At 45.6% G+C, this 21184-nt stretch overlaps 5 non-coding genes and 1 pseudogene across 5 annotated transcripts; all 6 read right to left on the bottom strand.

The window, feature by feature from the left end:
• Positions 1-3221: 3221 nt before the first annotated feature.
• On the bottom strand, positions 3222-3385 carry LOC127945326 (U1 spliceosomal RNA). The gene has a single exon (XR_008150663.1). It is a non-coding gene; the product is annotated as a U1 spliceosomal RNA (small nuclear RNA).
• Positions 3386-3760: 375 nt separating this feature from the next.
• LOC127945552 (U2 spliceosomal RNA) lies at positions 3761-3951 on the bottom strand. The gene has a single exon (XR_008150881.1). It is a non-coding gene; the product is annotated as a U2 spliceosomal RNA (small nuclear RNA).
• Positions 3952-6438: 2487 nt separating this feature from the next.
• On the bottom strand, positions 6439-6602 carry LOC127945325 (U1 spliceosomal RNA). The gene has a single exon (XR_008150662.1). It is a non-coding gene; the product is annotated as a U1 spliceosomal RNA (small nuclear RNA).
• Positions 6603-6977: 375 nt separating this feature from the next.
• On the bottom strand, positions 6978-7164 carry LOC127945628 (U2 spliceosomal RNA). The gene has a single exon (XR_008150912.1). It is a non-coding gene; the product is annotated as a U2 spliceosomal RNA (small nuclear RNA).
• Positions 7165-14744: 7580 nt separating this feature from the next.
• On the bottom strand, positions 14745-14908 carry LOC127945401 (U1 spliceosomal RNA). The gene has a single exon (XR_008150735.1). It is a non-coding gene; the product is annotated as a U1 spliceosomal RNA (small nuclear RNA).
• Positions 14909-15282: 374 nt separating this feature from the next.
• On the bottom strand, positions 15283-15463 carry LOC127945624 (uncharacterized; annotated as a pseudogene).
• Positions 15464-21184: the final 5721 nt, after the last annotated feature.

The raw sequence follows: 21184 nt of genomic DNA, 5'->3' as shown, positions 1-21184 counted from the left end.
AGACTTAGGAACAGTGCACTCTTTTGCAATGTGACCCAGCTGGGCACACTGCAAACACCTTTGCTCTTCACACCCGCCATCATTATGCCCATAACGTCTACACCTCCTACAAAAAGGAGGCTGTCTGGAGTAGAACAGATAGCCTTTGTCTGCCCCGATGTTAAACTGTGCAGGAGGATGCATCAACCCCTCCAACCCATTCTTCTCAGTTCTTAAAAGAACTTGGAATTGTCTTTTCCCAGTCCATAAACCCACACTGTCTCTCACATATCGCGCAGGTGTAAGAACTTCAGCAAATTTCGCAAGAAAAGCCACCAAGGCCTCATCTGTGACATATGGGTTATACATGTGCACTGTGATGACTCTAAAATTCGGCCTGTCCAAACTTATCACATTAAATCTTCCCACAAGGCCTACCTTGTCCATCCTTTCAAACTTCTCCAGCACTGCTTTGCACAGCTCTCCAGTATTCACAGTCACGTCGAAACACTTTTCTTGTCTGTTAGTCTGTAAACAGTACACGTCTTCCACTTTCAACTTCATTTTGTCCAGAAGAACAACCCTTGCAAAAACTTCTCTTTCCATCATATCCATCGCTGGATCCTTCAATTGGAAACGCAACGTGTTTCTCAGTCCCGCTCTTGGAACCGAGGGCGCAGATGTACCCGCCATATTTTCTTCTCCAAAGATCAAAAGCCCAACACTTGATCTTAGCCAAAAGGCCGAGAAGCGATGCCGCTAAGACGCAGCAGGGAGGAAGCCGGACACGGCGATGCCCATCTCGGCTTTGGTAAGTTTTGGGAGACCTAAAAACGCTGGGGGATGGTACCCTGATAGCACACATACATCTAGGAGACGTCTATTTGACATATGAATTTACATCTGCAAGATGTAGTTTTAAGGCTGTTTGCTCATCTGCAATACGTCTATTGGACGTCTCCTTTTAGCAGTGTTTGGAAGGTTACTTTGGAAATGTAATAGGTTACAGATTACAAGTTACCCTGTTTAAAATGTTATAGTAGTATAACTTTTTCAATTACTTTATTAAAGTAATGTAACTAATTACTTTTGAGTACTTTTAGATTACTTTTCTAAATTTGTGAAAATTAAATAATAATAAATAAAAACATATACATCAACTCAAATACAGTTATCTAATAAGCATGTGTCATTCCTGTATAATAAACTCCTGAAACATTGGTGTTTTTTTAAACTGCTGTCTCTTTGTATATGATATGATAGGTAAAATGCATGACGTGACACAGAGCAGTTCTAGAAATGATGTTTATGTGCTCATGTACTCCTATATTGAGGCGGCAGAGGCTGACAACACTGCAAGCTTCAGTAGGCCTATTTGTATTAAATGAAACTGCATGTTTTTGCCATTAATTTACAGGAAGGGCGCACTGGGAAAAACAAAAAATTCTGTTAAAATTCTGGAAATTATTAGGGCGTATGTCTCAGAACAGTCAGTGCAATTTGGGAAAGAAATCAGTGAAATCTGTATGTGGATGTGTGTAAATATTCAAATGTAATTGCCTTTGTAATCGTTAAAAATTTCATAAGTAACTTTAATTTAATTACTAATTTTTTCTTCGTAACTGTAACTAATTACAGTTACATTCATTTTGTAATTAAATTACGTAATGCTGTTACATGTAACTAGTTACTCCCCAACAATGCCTTTTAGATGTCAGATAGATGTCAATTAGATGTCTTTTAGATGTTTATGATTTAGAAGGTATATAAAACTGACATCTGAAAGGCGTATGTCAGACGTTTGTAGATGGCAGATGCTTTCCAGATCAACAGTTCTTTAACAGACATCTTGCAGACGTAAGTGTGCTATCTGGGTAGTACCCTCCCCTGTCTACAACGTCACCGGGCCTCGTGCCGATCGGCCTGACGGAAACTACGGCATGGCTCGTAACTCCCAAACGGTTGGTCGCAGAGCCACGTGCCTTATGTCACCGGAATCCTTGGCTCGAGCCGAACGAGACGCAGGTCTCAGATTGGCCCGTCGCTCTGACGGAATTTTCGGGTATTTTGGATTTTGTCGAAAACCTTCTTTTGCAACCTGGCGCCAGGTATTTGGCCCAGTCCCACCCAAATCAGCACAGAAAGCTTCTCTGGAGTCTGAGTGTCAATAATCATCCAAAAATAGAGGAAATTTCCATTCACCTTGGCGAGGGGACCTCAAAACGTGCTAAGGTGGCGTGTCCGAGGTGGCTCGAATGGCTATAACTCCAGGAAGGAGTGAGATCCCTTCACCCAAATCGGCACACCTGTGCAGGGGCTCAGTCCGAGGCCAGGTGAAAAGGGACGCGGCGACAGGCCACTAGGTGGCGCCGTAAGCTGAAAAATAGGGAAAATGTAATGTAAATGGACAATCAAACAAAGATGAAAACACCTGCAACACTGCGGGATGGTAGTACCCTCCCCTGTCTGCAACGTCACCGGGCCTTGTCCCGATCGGCCTGACGGTGGAACTGCAGCGACGGAAAGTACGGCATCGCTCGTAACTCCCAAACGGTTGGTCGCAGAGCCACGTGCCTTATGTCACCGGAATCCTTGGCTCGAGCCGAACGAGACGCAGGTCTCAGATTGGCCCGTCGCTCTGACGGAATTTTCGGGTATTTTGGATTTTGTCGAAAACCTTCTTTTGCAACCTGGCGCCAGGTATTTGGCCCAGTCCCACCCAAATCAGCACAGAAAGCTTCTCTGGAGTCTGAGTGTCAATAATCATCCAAAAATAGAGGAAATTTCCATTCACCTTGGCGAGGGGACCTCAAAACGTGCTAAGGTGGCGTGTCCGAGGTGGCTCGAATGGCTATAACTCCAGGAAGGAGTGAGATCCCTTCACCCAAATCGGCACACCTGTGCAGGGGCTCAGTCCGAGGCCAGGTGAAAAAGGGCGCGGCGACAGGCCACTAGGTGTCGCTGTAAGCGACAACAAAATTAATACGAATCGAAAAAAAGGACAACCAAACAACATGGAGACAGTTACAGCTAGGCTGCAGTCAGTCCAATCTACTTTCAAAGTAAGGTCTGCGCTATGTTCGAACTAAACTACCCACCAGGGTCCGATTTTTCAAGAGCGCAAGTGACTTTGTTTCACAGGCGCACAACACATATCTCGCATGTGACAGAACTCCCCATTCTGAAAGGAAAATAAATAAAAAACTGTAAAAACCTCTTCTGCTTTGTTTCACCAACAATTTCAGGGGAGAGCGCGAACGCAGTCCCCCACTACCATAAATTATGCAGTCGAGATTCCCGCATTTGGGGAATTCGCAGGGGTCAGCATGGCCGGAGTGCAATGGACAAGCCTCGCCCTGGGTGAACCGCCTTCTTGATCATGGTGTCTCCCCTGCCAGGTAAGTATGAAGGCCCAGGCGGTCAGCCAGAGGTGTGATTTGCATCTCTACCATCCTCACCAACGGTTAGCCCTCCGCCCCCCCTCCAGGAAAGGAAGGAAGGGGTGCCTTCCGTTACTGGCCTGGAAACTGCCAAGCTCATGGGCCGGTGCTTCCCAACGCCAGTTTTAGATGACTCTCTTTAAACAAACACACCTGATTCGATGCGTCACCTCGTCTGTGAAAGACTTCAAGACCACAGGTGGGTGCATCGTTAGTGGAAGAGTCCAAGACCCCAGGTGGACACATCAGGAAAAAAGTTTGCAATAAACCACAGCATCTGCAATGGCAGCTCTCATTCCTTGTTCTGCTATTCGACACAATAAATGGCAATCCCCAAAAAGGGAAAGCACACCGTTCCTGGAGACACTGCAATACCAGGCCGATGCATGGAGTGGACGGAGCAAGCCCCGGCTCCAGCTCCGTGATCTAAAAATCCATTTAATATGTAGTCCCCGGATGGGGGACGTATCAGATATTAAACTGATAAGAACAGATACTACACTTGATCTTAGCCAAAAGGCCGAGAAGCGATGCCGCTAAGACGCAGCAGGGAGGAAGCCGGACACGGCGATGCCCATCTCGGCTTTGGTAAGTTTTGGGAGACCTAAAAACGCTGGGGGATGGTACCCTGATAGCACACATACATCTAGGAGACGTCTATTTGACATATGAATTTACATCTGCAAGATGTAGTTTTAAGGCTGTTTGCTCATCTGCAATACGTCTATTGGACGTCTCCTTTTAGCAGTGTTTGGAAGGTTACTTTGGAAATGTAATAGGTTACAGATTACAAGTTACCCTGTTTAAAATGTTATAGTAGTATAACTTTTTCAATTACTTTATTAAAGTAATGTAACTAATTACTTTTGAGTACTTTTAGATTACTTTTCTAAATTTGTGAAAATTAAATAATAATAAATAAAAACATATACATCAACTCAAATACAGTTATCTAATAAGCATGTGTCATTCCTGTATAATAAACTCCTGAAACATTGGTGTTTTTTTAAACTGCTGTCTCTTTGTATATGATATGATAGGTAAAATGCATGACGTGACACAGAGCAGTTCTAGAAATGATGTTTATGTGCTCATGTACTCCTATATTGAGGCGGCAGAGGCTGACAACACTGCAAGCTTCAGTAGGCCTATTTGTATTAAATGAAACTGCATGTTTTTGCCATTAATTTACAGGAAGGGCGCACTGGGAAAAACAAAAAATTCTGTTAAAATTCTGGAAATTATTAGGGCGTATGTCTCAGAACAGTCAGTGCAATTTGGGAAAGAAATCAGTGAAATCTGTATGTGGATGTGTGTAAATATTCAAATGTAATTGCCTTTGTAATCGTTAAAAATTTCATAAGTAACTTTAATTTAATTACTAATTTTTTCTTCGTAACTGTAACTAATTACAGTTACATTCATTTTGTAATTAAATTACGTAATGCTGTTACATGTAACTAGTTACTCCCCAACAATGCCTTTTAGATGTCAGATAGATGTCAATTAGATGTCTTTTAGATGTTTATGATTTAGAAGGTATATAAAACTGACATCTGAAAGGCGTATGTCAGACGTTTGTAGATGGCAGATGCTTTCCAGATCAACAGTTCTTTAACAGACATCTTGCAGACGTAAGTGTGCTATCTGGGTAGTACCCTCCCCTGTCTACAACGTCACCGGGCCTCGTGCCGATCGGCCTGACGGAAACTACGGCATGGCTCGTAACTCCCAAACGGTTGGTCGCAGAGCCACGTGCCTTATGTCACCGGAATCCTTGGCTCGAGCCGAACGAGACGCAGGTCTCAGATTGGCCCGTCGCTCTGACGGAATTTTCGGGTATTTTGGATTTTGTCGAAAACCTTCTTTTGCAACCTGGCGCCAGGTATTTGGCCCAGTCCCACCCAAATCAGCACAGAAAGCTTCTCTGGAGTCTGAGTGTCAATAATCATCCAAAAATAGAGGAAATTTCCATTCACCTTGGCGAGGGGACCTCAAAACGTGCTAAGGTGGCGTGTCCGAGGTGGCTCGAATGGCTATAACTCCAGGAAGGAGTGAGATCCCTTCACCCAAATCGGCACACCTGTGCAGGGGCTCAGTCCGAGGCCAGGTGAAAAGGGACGCGGCGACAGGCCACTAGGTGGCGCCGTAAGCTGAAAAATAGGGAAAATGTAATGTAAATGGACAATCAAACAAAGATGAAAACACCTGCAACACTGCGGGATGGTAGTACCCTCCCCTGTCTGCAACGTCACCGGGCCTTGTCCCGATCGGCCTGACGGTGGAACTGCAGCGACGGAAAGTACGGCATCGCTCGTAACTCCCAAACGGTTGGTCGCAGAGCCACGTGCCTTATGTCACCGGAATCCTTGGCTCGAGCCGAACGAGACGCAGGTCTCAGATTGGCCCGTCGCTCTGACGGAATTTTCGGGTATTTTGGATTTTGTCGAAAACCTTCTTTTGCAACCTGGCGCCAGGTATTTGGCCCAGTCCCACCCAAATCAGCACAGAAAGCTTCTCTGGAGTCTGAGTGTCAATAATCATCCAAAAATAGAGGAAATTTCCATTCACCTTGGCGAGGGGACCTCAAAACGTGCTAAGGTGGCGTGTCCGAGGTGGCTCGAATGGCTATAACTCCAGGAAGGAGTGAGATCCCTTCACCCAAATCGGCACACCTGTGCAGGGGCTCAGTCCGAGGCCAGGTGAAAAAGGGCGCGGCGACAGGCCACTAGGTGTCGCTGTAAGCGACAACAAAATTAATACGAATCGAAAAAAAGGACAACCAAACAACATGGAGACAGTTACAGCTAGGCTGCAGTCAGTCCAATCTACTTTCAAAGTAAGGTCTGCGCTATGTTCGAACTAAACTACCCACCAGGGTCCGATTTTTCAAGAGCGCAAGTGACTTTGTTTCACAGGCGCACAACACATATCTCGCATGTGACAGAACTCCCCATTCTGAAAGGAAAATAAATAAAAAACTGTAAAAACCTCTTCTGCTTTGTTTCACCAACAATTTCAGGGGAGAGCGCGAACGCAGTCCCCCACTACCATAAATTATGCAGTCGAGATTCCCGCATTTGGGGAATTCGCAGGGGTCAGCATGGCCGGAGTGCAATGGACAAGCCTCGCCCTGGGTGAACCGCCTTCTTGATCATGGTGTCTCCCCTGCCAGGTAAGTATGAAGGCCCAGGCGGTCAGCCAGAGGTGTGATTTGCATCTCTACCATCCTCACCAACGGTTAGCCCTCCGCCCCCCCTCCAGGAAAGGAAGGAAGGGGTGCCTTCCGTTACTGGCCTGGAAACTGCCAAGCTCATGGGCCGGTGCTTCCCAACGCCAGTTTTAGATGACTCTCTTTAAACAAACACACCTGATTCGATGCGTCACCTCGTCTGTGAAAGACTTCAAGACCACAGGTGGGTGCATCGTTAGTGGAAGAGTCCAAGACCCCAGGTGGACACATCAGGAAAAAAGTTTGCAATAAACCACAGCATCTGCAATGGCAGCTCTCATTCCTTGTTCTGCTATTCGACACAATAAATGGCAATCCCCAAAAAGGGAAAGCACACCGTTCCTGGAGACACTGCAATACCAGGCCGATGCATGGAGTGGACGGAGCAAGCCCCGGCTCCAGCTCCGTGATCTAAAAATCCATTTAATATGTAGTCCCCGGATGGGGGACGTATCAGATATTAAACTGATAAGAACAGATTTTTTTTTTTTTTTTTTTTTTTATTAAATCCATACACTCATACAAATTTACAAATGAACCTCTTGTAACAAAGGCATACACATTTTCAGTTTGAACATTCCGAACTCAAAAATAACTTCATATAAAGTGAACAACACATTACTATCAGTGCCTCATAAACAAAACTAGATTTTTGACACCCAAGACTTTATCCCACCCCTACCCGAGGGAGTCCCCCCCATACAGCCCTCGTCTCCTCCTCTCCATAAACGACCTTATACCCATTTACCTCTTTAACCAAACTTGCCAAAAGTGTTGAAAATAACTTTTGAGGTTCTAAACCAGGCAACTGCTTCCTCAGGCACCTTAGACGCCAGTCCCATAAGATACGCTTCCCTTCTGAGATAGTTACCCATACTACTCTTTTCTGATCCTTCTCTATATTTCCCAACCCTCCTCCATACAACACTAAGTCCCGGGTAATCAGTGGTCCTCCCCATTCTCTCCACCACCCAGTGACTGCTTCCCATAAAGCCATTGCTCCTGGACATGACCACAAGGCGTGCTCAATTGTCTCTTCTCCCCCGCAACCCACTGGGCACAAAGGAGATCTGCCCTGACCATGCCTATATAAACGCTCCCGTACTGGAAGCCTCCCTAATGCTGCCAACCAGTTCACATCCTTACACCTCCCTACCAAATAATCTGGTTGCAAGGACAACCAGTTCACTTCAATTGGAGGCCCTGCCCCTCTAGCTTCCTTAACTGAGCTCTCCTTCAACCTATCATACAGCTTCCTATGATTTAACAACAATGACTCTTCCAAGCACCAAGGATTTTCTTTAATAGTGTCTGCCGCCACTTTATAATGTTCAGGTCTATCCAGAGACCAAGGCACCCTATTACTCCACCCTGTTAAATGCCTCAAAGGCCAGCCCAACCAAAAGTGAGCCAACACATGTGCTTTATGCCCTGGAGCCTGTACCACTAGGCGAGCTGCAAATGCAATAAACAAAGCCGTAACCTTCCAAGGGAGGCACGGCACCCCTCTGCCTCCCTCAGCCAGAGGACGAAACATCTGCGCCCTTGATACTAGCTCAGTCCTCCCTCTCCAAATAAAAGAAAAAATCAACTTCTCCATTCTCCTCCCCTGCCAAAAAGGTAGGGGAAAAACATAAGCCAGATGATTAATACTGGGCAACACATCTGCCTTCACTACCTGTACTCTACCCCATAATGACAGATCCCTTACACTCCACCGGTTTACTTTAGATTGTAAAGATTCCAACATCCCCTTCCAATTTTGTTGTGCACTATTCACCTTGAAGAAATGAACACCCAAGATTTTCATGCCATCCTGACACAAGGTATACCCTCCTGGAACCACAGTCCTCTTACTCCACCGTCCTACAAACATCACTGAAGATTTACTGACATTTATCTTGGCCCCTGTGGCTTCAGAAAAACTATGCAAAATCTCTCCTGTCACTGCAAAATCTTTTTCTGTGGTCAAAAAGACTGTCATATCATCTGCGTAAGCTAACACTTTTGCCCTTATCCCTCCTCCACCTGGCATTACTACACCAGTCAGAGCTGCTGTTAATCGTAGCCGACTAATCAGAGGCTCTAAAGACAGTATATAGCACAAGGGTGACAAAGGACACCCTTGCCTCACACCACCCAACTGTCTCACTGGTTCAGAATAGAACCCGTTAATCCTAATCTGACTGAAAGCTTCACTATACAGAAGCTGGATCCAGGCTCTGAACCCTGGGCCAAATCCAAGCTTCTCCAACACTGACCACAAAAAAGAATGGCTAACCCTATCAAAGGCCTTTTCCTGGTCAAGGCTCAGGATTGCCAAAGGAAGCTGCCGTTGCTCAGCCCAACTGATCAAATCCCGGATCAAAACTAAATTGAGGCTGCCTGATCTTCCTGGAACCCCACAAGTTTGATCTGGATGAACCACCAAATCTAACACCCCCTTAAGCCGTAAGCATAAGACTTTCGCCAGAATCTTATAATCTGTAGTAAGTAAAGTTATTGGCCGCCAATTTGCCAAATCCTCCTTACTATTCTTCTTATGCAGGAGGGTCACCAACCCCCTCCTCATAGACATAGGCAATTTCCCCACTTCCAGACTTTCCTGATAGACCTTAATAAGTTCAGGGCCTACTAAAGGCAAGAAGGCTTGATAAAATTCAGCTGGGAGACCATCACCACCTGGAGACGTGCCTCTCTTCAAGGACTTAATTGCTACCTCTACTTCCTTCAAGGTGACCTCCGTCTCTAACCTGCCTGCCTCCTCTTCCTCCAAGGTCCTGTCCAGATCCTCTAGAAACCCCTCCGTTGTTGACTCTCTTATTTCTCTATTCGCGAACAGCTCCTTATAAAAGGCAACTGAAGCCTTGAGCATTCCTTCAACTGAGTAAACCTTACCCTTCTCTGTATTTAAACATTCCATACTGCTACGCTTCTGCCTGCCCTTCACAGTAGAAAAGAAAAACTTTGTAGGCCTTTCATCTAACACACGCTGACATACACCTGACTGCATAACAAACTTCTGTGCTTCCCCTCTATAATGTTCATTCAAAGAGTCCTGCAAGAGTTTGGCTTTCTTCCACCCTTGCACAGTGCTCAATAGACCTTGAGAGCATAAAACTTGCAGTTCTTTAGTCCATTGACGCACTTGATTCCTCTTAGCCTTCTCCAAAGCTAAACCCCATGCCCTGCAAAAAAACCTAATCCTCTCCTTCACCCCTTCCCACCAGTCAGAATGTGACTGGTAGAATTCTTTTAAATTGCACCACCCAGCATATAATACCTGGAAAACCTTACAGAAGGTTTGGTCTTTGAGGTATGTAACATTCATCCTCCACTTCCCCCGACCCCTTTGCCCTGCCTCCAACTCTGCCCCAGCCCCAACTAAACAATGATCTGAGCACCACATTGGCTGCCTTGTGTAGCTACTAACTTTAACAGATTTTGACAAAAATATATAATCCAACCGTGATGCCTCCTGCCTACTGTTAAACCATGTATAACCTAAACCCTCCCCTCCAGCTGTCTGACCTGAATCTTGTAATCCAAAACTTTTAATAACCCCTGCCAATTCCCCCCCAGAATTTTTTTCTAGGGACATATTAAAATCCCCTGCCAAGACCACCAGCCGGTTCGTATATAATAACGGAAATATTTTTCCCAAAAAACCTTCCCTCTCCTCTCGCTTACTGGGCACATACACATTTATGAACCGCAAGGCCACACCCCTCCATCTTGCATCCACAAACATCACTCTCCCTGGAACAATCACCCCAGATGTTTCAACTATCACCTCCCAGGAAAAGAATAAAATCCCCACCCCATCCGCCCTCACATTCCCCACTCCCCAAAAGGATGGTCCCCGAGTCCAATCCTTCGAAAAATTCTCCACATCCCTTTCATTCTCCAAGTGACATTCTTGCAAAAACAAAACATCATAATATAAATCTTTAACAGAAAAGAAAACTGCTGTCCGGCGCTCTGCCATTTTCAGCCCTCTTACATTAAATGTTGCCACTCTTAACAGTCCCATTGAAAACCTTTGGACTCTCTCCAAAAGCCCCCACATTGCCCAAAATACTTCCCCAACCTACTTCCCCCCTTATTCCTCCCCATTTTCCCCACATTCTCTTCTTCCCCTTCCTCCCTTTACCCTCCTTGAAACCACTTCAGACCATTCCCCGGATTCTGCTATCATTTCTTCCCCTCCCTCTTCCTCTTCAATACTATCCCCCCAACCAGTGCTTGTCCCTCCCTCCTCATTCTCTTTTCCTTCATAGCCCTCCTCATTACAATCTTGACTCACAGAGTCCTCACTAACAGAGTTCTCCAGTTTGCTGTATTTGCATATTTCCCCATTATCAGGGTCACTGGCCTCACTCCAGGCTCTGCGACGGCCAGTCCCAGATGCTGACTCTGCTGCAATCTCCATCTTTGACTCACTATATACTGTCTCTCGTTGATGGGTTGATCCAGTTGCAGGCTCCAAAATGGTCTGCTCCTTATCCACCTCCAACACCCCAGAAAGCACCTCTGTGAAGTCCAGATCTGTCCATCCTGGAGATGGATTAAGCTGCTCCTCTGATCCCACTCCTTTTACCTCCTTTCCATCCAGGGACAAGGTTATCAGATCCCCCACAGTTCCATCCGCTTGTTCCTTCATACCAGCACACTCCTGACTTGATGTACTCATACTTCTCTGATCATTCGCACCTGTCGCTTGTTGAAGATGCCCCTCCCTTTCTGCTGGTAGACTGCTAAGAATGGCATCCAGGTCTGCCTGCAGATCATGACCTTCCTTCAATATGCTCGCATATGACTTGTTTCTTGAAGGACAGGTACGATAAAGATGATCGGCCTTGCCACAAAGGCTACAAAGTTTTGGTGCGGGGCAGGCAGAAGCAACGTGGTCCGCCTTCCCACAAAACCGACAACGCTGTCCTTCACATTCTGTTTTAATGTGTCCTTCTCCACCACATCTCCTGCAATACATGGGCTGCCCAGGGTAGTAGAGAAAGCCCCTGTTAGGCCCAATGGAAATGGACCCAGGTAGGTGAATCAGGCTTCCAGGGACTGCGGAGTCCACCTTGAGCTTCACAAAAAACCGCCTCTTTCCAGTCCAAATCCCAAACCGATCCCTCACACGCTCACCTCCTTTCACAGCCTCGCAGTGCCTCTCAAGAAAAGTCATTACCTCCACATCCTCAACAAAAGGATTATATAGATGGATTGTGAGAGGTAAGTAATCCTGTGCAAACAGAGGGTGCAAACTCAGTCCTTCCAACAACTTGTGCTTTTTATGCCCCCAAGACTCAAAAAAACTCACACAGTCCGTTAAATTGAAGAAGGTCAGATCCATAAATCCCATTGCGGTGAAATCCTGAAGACAGAACACTGATGAAGCTGCTACGTTGAAGACTCCTTTCAAGACATCCACGACCACAAATTCCCTCCTGAAGTTTTCCTTCACAGACCGGACAGCATTCTGTAGCACTTGAATCCGTACAGTATTCTTTAACCGCGCCATCATGGCCGGCAAAGCACCATCTCCCCTCGACGTAGCCATCGCCGCTACACTTGATCTTAGCCAAAAGGCCGAGAAGCGATGCCGCTAAGACGCAGCAGGGAGGAAGCCGGACACGGCGATGCCCATCTCGGCTTTGGTAAGTTTTGGGAGACCTAAAAACGCTGGGGGATGGTACCCTGATAGCACACATACATCTAGGAGACGTCTATTTGACATATGAATTTACATCTGCAAGATGTAGTTTTAAGGCTGTTTGCTCATCTGCAATACGTCTATTGGACGTCTCCTTTTAGCAGTGTTTGGAAGGTTACTTTGGAAATGTAATAGGTTACAGATTACAAGTTACCCTGTTTAAAATGTTATAGTAGTATAACTTTTTCAATTACTTTATTAAAGTAATGTAACTAATTACTTTTGAGTACTTTTAGATTACTTTTCTAAATTTGTGAAAATTAAATAATAATAAATAAAAACATATACATCAACTCAAATACAGTTATCTAATAAGCATGTGTCATTCCTGTATAATAAACTCCTGAAACATTGGTGTTTTTTTAAACTGCTGTCTCTTTGTATATGATATGATAGGTAAAATGCATGACGTGACACAGAGCAGTTCTAGAAATGATGTTTATGTGCTCATGTACTCCTATATTGAGGCGGCAGAGGCTGACAACACTGCAAGCTTCAGTAGGCCTATTTGTATTAAATGAAACTGCATGTTTTTGCCATTAATTTACAGGAAGGGCGCACTGGGAAAAACAAAAAATTCTGTTAAAATTCTGGAAATTATTAGGGCGTATGTCTCAGAACAGTCAGTGCAATTTGGGAAAGAAATCAGTGAAATCTGTATGTGGATGTGTGTAAATATTCAAATGTAATTGCCTTTGTAATCGTTAAAAATTTCATAAGTAACTTTAATTTAATTACTAATTTTTTCTTCGTAACTGTAACTAATTACAGTTACATTCATTTTGTAATTAAATTACGTAATGCTGTTACATGTAACTAGTTACTCCCCAACAATGCCTTTTAGATGTCAGATAGATGTCAATTAGATGTCTTTTAGATGTTTATGATTTAGAAGGTATATAAAACTGACATCTGAAAGGCGTATGTCAGACGTTTGTAGATGGCAGATGCTTTCCAGATCAACAGTTCTTTAACAGACATCTTGCAGACGTAAGTGTGCTATCTGGGTAGTACCCTCCCCTGTCTACAACGTCACCGGGCCTCGTGCCGATCGGCCTGACGGAAACTACGGCATGGCTCGTAACTCCCAAACGGTTGGTCGCAGAGCCACGTGCCTTATGTCACCGGAATCCTTGGCTCGAGCCGAACGAGACGCAGGTCTCAGATTGGCCCGTCGCTCTGACGGAATTTTCGGGTATTTTGGATTTTGTCGAAAACCTTCTTTTGCAACCTGGCGCCAGGTATTTGGCCCAGTCCCACCCAAATCAGCACAGAAAGCTTCTCTGGAGTCTGAGTGTCAATAATCATCCAAAAATAGAGGAAATTTCCATTCACCTTGGCGAGGGGACCTCAAAACGTGCTAAGGTGGCGTGTCCGAGGTGGCTCGAATGGCTATAACTCCAGGAAGGAGTGAGATCCCTTCACCCAAATCGGCACACCTGTGCAGGGGCTCAGTCCGAGGCCAGGTGAAAAGGGACGCGGCGACAGGCCACTAGGTGGCGCCGTAAGCTGAAAAATAGGGAAAATGTAATGTAAATGGACAATCAAACAAAGATGAAAACACCTGCAACACTGCGGGATGGTAGTACCCTCCCCTGTCTGCAACGTCACCGGGCCTTGTCCCGATCGGCCTGACGGTGGAACTGCAGCGACGGAAAGTACGGCATCGCTCGTAACTCCCAAACGGTTGGTCGCAGAGCCACGTGCCTTATGTCACCGGAATCCTTGGCTCGAGCCGAACGAGACGCAGGTCTCAGATTGGCCCGTCGCTCTGACGAAATTTTCGGGTATTTTGGATTTTGTCGAAAACCTTCTTTTGCAACCTGGCGCCAGGTATTTGGCCCAGTCCCACCCAAATTAGCACAGAAAGCTTCTCTGGAGTCTGACTGTCAATAATCATCCAAAAAAATAGGAAATTTCCATTCACCTTGGCGAGGGGACCTCAAAGCGTGCTAAGGTGGCGTGTCCGAGGTGGCTCGAATGGCTATAACTCCAGGAAGGAGTGAGATCCCTTCACCCAAATCGGCACACCTGTGCAGGGGCTCAGTCCGAGGCCAGGCGAAAAAGGGCGCGGCGACAGGCCACTAGGTGTCGCTGTAAGCGACAACAAAATTAATACGAATCAAAAAAAGGACAACCAAACAACATGGAGACAGTTACAGCTAGGCTGCAGTCAGTCCAATCTACTTTCAAAGTAAGGTCTGCGCTATGTTCGAACTAAACTACCCACCAGGGTCCGATTTTTCAAGAGCGCAAGTGACTTTGTTTCACAGGCGCACAACACATATCTCGCATGTGACAGAACTCCCCATTCTGAAAGGAAAATAAATAAAAAACTGTAAAAACCTCTTCTGCTTTGTTTCACCAACAATTTCAGGGGAGAGCGCGAACGCAGTCCCCCACTACCATAAATTATGCAGTCGAGATTCCCGCATTTGGGGAATTCGCAGGGGTCAGCATGGCCGGAGTGCAATGGACAAGCCTCGCACTGGGTGAACCGCCTTCTTGATCATGGTGTCTCCCCTGCCAGGTAAGTATGAAGGCCCAGGCGGTCAGCCAGAGGTGTGATTTGCATCTCTATCATGCTCACCAACGGTTAGCCCTCCGCCCCCCCTCCAGGAAAGGAAGGACGGGTGCCTTCCGTTACTGGCCTGGAAACTGCCAAGCTCATGGGCCGGTGCTTCCCAACGCCAGTTTTAGATGACTCTCTTTAAACAAACACACCTGATTCGATGCGTCACCTCGTCTGTGAAAGACTTCAAGACCTCAGGTGGGTGCATCGTTAGTGGAAGAGTCCAAGACCCCAGGTGGACACATCAGGAAAAAAGTTTGCAATAAACCACAGCATCTGCATTGGCAGCTCTCATTCCTTGCTCTGCTATTCGACACAATAAATGGCAATCCCCAAAAAGGGAAAGCACACCGTTCCTGGAGACACTGCAATACCAGGCCGATGCATGGAGTGGACGGAGCAAGCCCCGGCTCCAGCTCCGTGATCTAAAAATCCATTTAATATGTAGTCCCCGGATGGGGGACGTATCAGATATTAAACTGATAAGAACAGATTTTTTTTTTTTTTTTTATTAAATCCATACACTCATACAAATTTACAAATGAACCACTTGTAACAAAGGCATACACATTTTCAGTTTGAACATTCCGAACTCAAAAATAACTTCATATAAAGTGAACAACACATTACTATCAGTGCCTCATAAACAAAACTAGATTTTTGACACCCAAGACTTTATCCCACCCCTACCCGAGGGAGTCCCCCCCATACAGCCCTCGTCTCCTCCTCTCCATAAACGACCTTATACCCATTTACCTCTTTAACCAAACTTGCCAAAAGTTTGACATCCTTACACCTCCCTACCAAATAATCTGGTTGCAAGGACAACCAGTTCACTTCAATTGGAGGCCCTGCCCCTCTAGCTTCCTTAACTGAGCTCTCCTTCAACCTATCATACAGCTTCCTATGATTTAACAACAATGACTCTTCCATGCACCAAGGATTTTCTTTAATAGTGTCTGCCGCCACTTTATAATGTTCAGGTCTATCCAGAGACCAAGGCACCCTATTACTCCACCCTGTTAAATGCCTCAAAGGCCAGCCCAACCAAAAGTGAGCCAACACATGTGCTTTATGCCCTGGAGCCTGTACCACTAGGCGAGCTGCAAATGCAATAAACAAAGCCGTAACCTTCCAAGGGAGGCACGGCACTCCTCTGCCTCCCTCAGCCAGAGGACGAAACATCTGCGCCCTTGATACTAGCTCAGTCCTCCCTCTCCAAATAAAAGAAAAAATCAACTTCTCCATTCTCCTCCCTTGCCAAAAAGGTAGGGGAAAAACATAAGCCAGATGATTAATACTGGGCAACACATCTGCCTTCACTACCTGTACTCTACCCCATAATGACAGATCCCTTACACTCCACCGGTTTACTTTAGATTGTAAAGATTCCAACATCCCCTTCCAATTTTGTTGTGCACTATTCACCTTGAAGAAATGAACACCCAAGATTTTCATGCCATCCTGACACAAGGTATACCCTCCTGGAACCACAGTCCTCTTACTCCACCGTCCTACAAACATCACTGAAGATTTACTGACATTTATCTTGGCCCCTGTGGCTTCAGAAAAACTATGCAAAATCTCTCCTGTCACTGCAAAATCTTTTTCTGTGGTCAAAAAGACTGTCATATCATCTGCGTAAGCTAACACTTTTGCCCTTATCCCTCCTCCACCTGGCATTACTACACCAGTCAGAGCTTCTGTTAATCGTAGCCGACTAATCAGAGGCTCTAAAGACAGTATATAGCACAAGGGTGACAAAGGACACCCTTGCCTCACACCACCCAACTGTCTCACTGGTTCAGAATAGAACCCGTTAATCCTAATCTGACTGAAAGCTTCACTATACAGAAGCTGGATCCAGGCTCTGAACCCTGGGCCAAATCCAAGCTTCTCCAACACTGACCACAAAAAAGAATGGCTAACCCTATCAAAGGCCTTTTCCTGGTCAAGGCTCAGGATTGCCAAAGGAAGCTGCCGTTGCTCAGCCCAACTGATCAAATCCCGGATCAAAACTAAATTGAGGCTGCCTGATCTTCCTGGAACCCCACAAGTTTGATCTGGATGAACCACCAAATCTAACACCCCCTTAAGCCGTAAGCATAAGACTTTCGCCAGAATCTTATAATCGGTAGTAAGTAAAGTTATTGGCCGCCAATTTGCCAAATCCTCCTTGCTATTCTTCTTATGCAGGAGGGTCACCAACCCCCTCCTCATAGACATAGGCAATTTCCCCACTTCCAGACTTTCCTGATAGACCTTAATCAGTTCAGGGCCTACTAAAGGCAAGAAGGCTTGATAAAATTCAGCTGGGAGACCATCCCCACCTGGAGACGTGCCTCTCTTCAAGGACTTAATTGCTACCTCTACTTCCTTCAAGGTGACCTCCTTCTCTAACCTGCCTGCCTCCTCTTCCTCCAAGGTCCTGTCCAGATCCTCTAGAAACCCCTCCGTTGTTGACTCTCTTATTTCTCTATTCGCGAACAGCTCCTTATAAAAGGCAACTGAAGCCTTGAGCATTCCTTCAACTGAGTAAACCTTACCCTTCTCTGTATTTAAACATTCCATACTGCTACGCTTCTGCCTGCCCTTCACAGTAGAAAAGAAAAACTTTGTAGGCCTTTCATCTAACACACGCTGACACACACCTGACTGCATAACAAACTTCTGTGCTTCCCCTCTATAATGTTCATTCAAAGAGTCCTGCAATAGTTTGGCTTTCTTCCACCCTTGCACAGTGCTCAATAGACCTTGAGAGCATAAAACTTGCAGTTCTTTAGTCCATTGACGCACTTGATTCCTCTTAGCCTTCTCCAAAGCTAAACCCCATGCCCTGCAAAAAAACCTAATCCTCTCCTTCACCCCTTCCCACCAGTCAGAATGTGACTGGTAGAATTCTTTTAAATTGCACCACCCAGCATATAATACCTGGAAAACCTTACAGAAGGTTTGGTCTTTGAGGTATGTAACATTCATCCTCCACTTCCCCCGACCCCTTTGCCCTGCCTCCAACTCTGCCCCAGCCCCAACTAAACAATGATCTGAGCACCACATTGGCTGCCTTGTGTAGCTACTAACTTTAACAGATTTTGACAAAAATATATAATCCAACCGTGATGCCTCCTGCCTACTGTTAAACCATGTATAACCTAAACCCTCCCCTCCAGCTGTCTGACCTGAATCTTGTAATCCAAAACTTTTAATAACCCCTGCCAATTCCCCCCCAGAATTTTTTTCTAGGGACATATTAAAATCCCCTGCCAAGACCACCAGCCGGTTCGTATATAATAACGGAAATATTTTTCCCAAAAAACCTTCCCTCTCCTCTCGCTTACTGGGCACATACACATTTATGAACCGCAAGGCCACCCCCCTCCATCTTGCATCCACAAACATCACTCTCCCTGGAACAATCACCCCAGATGTTTCAACTATCACCTCCCAGGAAAAGAATAAAATCCCCACCCCATCCGCCCTCACATTCCCCACTCCCCAAAAGGATGGTCCCCGAGTCCAATCCTTCGAAAAATTCTCCACATCCCTTTCATTCTCCAAGTGACATTCTTGTAAAAACAAAACATCATAATATAAATCTTTAACAGAAAAGAAAACTGCTGTCCGGCGCTCTGCCATTTTCAGCCCTCTTACATTAAATGTTGCCACTCTTAACAGTCCCATTGAAAACCTTTGGACTCTCTCCAAAAGCCCCCATATTGCCCAAAATACTTCCCCAACCTACTTCCCCCCTTATTCCTCCCCATTTTTCCCACATTCTCTTTTTCCCCTTCCTCCCTTTACCCTCCTTGAAACCACTTCAGACCATTCCCCGGATTCTGCTATCATTTCTTCCCCTCCCTCTTCCTCTTCAATACTATCCCCCCAACCAGTGCTTGTTCCTCCCTCCTCATTCTCTTTTCCTTCATAACCCTCCTCATTACAATCTTGACTCACAGAGTCCTCACTAACAGAGTTCTCCAGTTTGCTGTATTTGCATATTTCCCCATTATCAGGGTCACTGGCCTCACTCCAGGCTCTGCGACGGCCAGTCCCAGATGCTGACTCTGCTGCAATCTCCATCTTTGACTCACTATATACTGTCTCTCGTTGATGGGTTGATCCAGTTGCAGGCTCCAAAATGGTCTGCTCCTTATCCACCTCCAACACCCCAGAAAGCACCTCTGTGAAGTCCAGATCTGTCCATCCTGGAGATGCATTAAGCTGCTCCTCTGATCCCACTCCTTTTACCTCCTTTCCATCCAGGGACAAGGTTATCAGATCCCCCACAGTTCCATCCGCTTGTTCCTTCATACCAGCACACTCCTGACTTGATGTACTCATACTTCTCTGATCATTCGCACCTGTCGCTTGTTGAAGATGCCCCTCCCTTTCTGCTGGTAGACTGCTAAGAATGGCCTCCAGGTCTGCCTGCAGATCATGACCTTCCTTCAATATGCTCGCATATGACTTGTTTCTTGAAGGACAGGTACGATAAAGATGATCGGCCTTGCCACAAAGGCTACAAAGTTTTGGTGCGGGGCAGGCAGAAGCAACGTGGTCCGCCTTCCCACAAAACCGACAACGCTGTCCTTCACAGTCTGTTTTAATGTGTCCTTCTCCACCACATCTCCTGCAATACATGGGCTGCCCAGGGTAGTAGAGAAAGCCCCTGTTAGGCCCAATGGAAATGGACCCAGGTAGGTGAATCAGGCTTCCAGGGACTGCGGAGTCCACCTTGAGTTTCACAAAAAACCGCCTCTTTCCAGTCCAAATCCCAAACCGATCCCTCACACGCTCACCTCCTTTCACAGCCTCGCAGTGCCTCTCAAGAAAAGTCATTACCTCCACATCCTCAACAAAAGGATTGTATAGGTGGATTGTGAGAGGTAAGTAATCCTGTGCAAACAGAGGGTGCAAACTCAGTCCTTCCAACAACTTGTGCTTTTTATGCCCCCAAGACTCAAAAAAACTCACACAGTCCGTTAAATTGAAGAAGGTCAAATCCATAAATCCCATTGCGGTGAAATCCTGAAGACAGAACACTGATGAAGCTGCTACGTTGAAGACTCCTTTCAAGACATCCACGACCACAAATTCCCTCCTGAAGTTTTCTTTCACAGACCGAACAGCATTCTGCAGCACTTGAATCCGTACAGTATTCTTTAACCGCGCCATCATGGCCGGCAAAGCACCATCTCCCCTCGACGTAGCCATCGCCGCTACACTTGATCTTAGCCAAAAGGCCGAGAAGCGATGCTGCTAAGACGCAGCAGGGAGGAAGCCGGACACGGCGATGCCCATCTCGGCTTTGGTAAGTTTTGGGAGACCTAAAAACGCTGGGGGATGGTACCCTGATAGCACACATACATCTAGGAGACGTCTATTTGACATATGAATTTACATCTGCAAGATGTAGTTTTAAGGCTGTTTGCTCATCTGCAATACGTCTATTGGACGTCTCCTTTTAGCAGTGTTTGGAAGGTTACTTTGGAAATGTAATAGGTTACAGATTACAAGTTACCCTGTTTAAAATGTTATAGTAGTATAACTTTTTCAATTACTTTATTAAAGTAATGTAACTAATTACTTTTGAGTACTTTTAGATTACTTTTCTAAATTTGTGAAAATTAAATAATAATAAATAAAAACATATACATCAACTCAAATACAGTTATCTAATAAGCATGTGTCATTCCTGTATAATAAACTCCTGAAACATTGGTGTTTTTTTAAACTGCTGTCTCTTTGTATATGATATGATAGGTAAAATGCATGACGTGACACAGAGCAGTTCTAGAAATGATGTTTATGTGCTCATGTACTCCTATATTGAGGCGGCAGAGGCTGACAACACTGCAAGCTTCAGTAGGCCTATTTGTATTAAATGAAACTGCATGTTTTTGCCATTAATTTACAGGAAGGGCGGACTGGGAAAAACAAAAAATTCTGTTAAAATTCTGGAAATTATTAGGGCGTATGTCTCAGAACAGTCAGTGCAATTTGGGAAAGAAATCAGTGAAATCTGTATGTGGATGTGTGGAACTGCAGCGACGGAAAGTACGGCATCGCTCGTAACTCCCAAACGGTTGGTCGCAGAGCCACGTGCCTTATGTCACCGGAATCCTTGGCTCGAGCCGAACGAGACGCAGGTCTCAGATTGGCCCGTCGCTCTGACGAAATTTTCGGGTATTTTGGATTTTGTCGAAAACCTTCTTTTGCAACCTGGCGCCAGGTATTTGGCC

This window comes from Carassius gibelio, chromosome A23, assembly GCF_023724105.1.
Source record: "Carassius gibelio isolate Cgi1373 ecotype wild population from Czech Republic chromosome A23, carGib1.2-hapl.c, whole genome shotgun sequence".
Taxonomy (NCBI): Eukaryota; Metazoa; Chordata; class Actinopteri; order Cypriniformes; family Cyprinidae; genus Carassius; species Carassius gibelio.
This window is presented reverse-complemented; position numbering and strand designations above follow the sequence as displayed.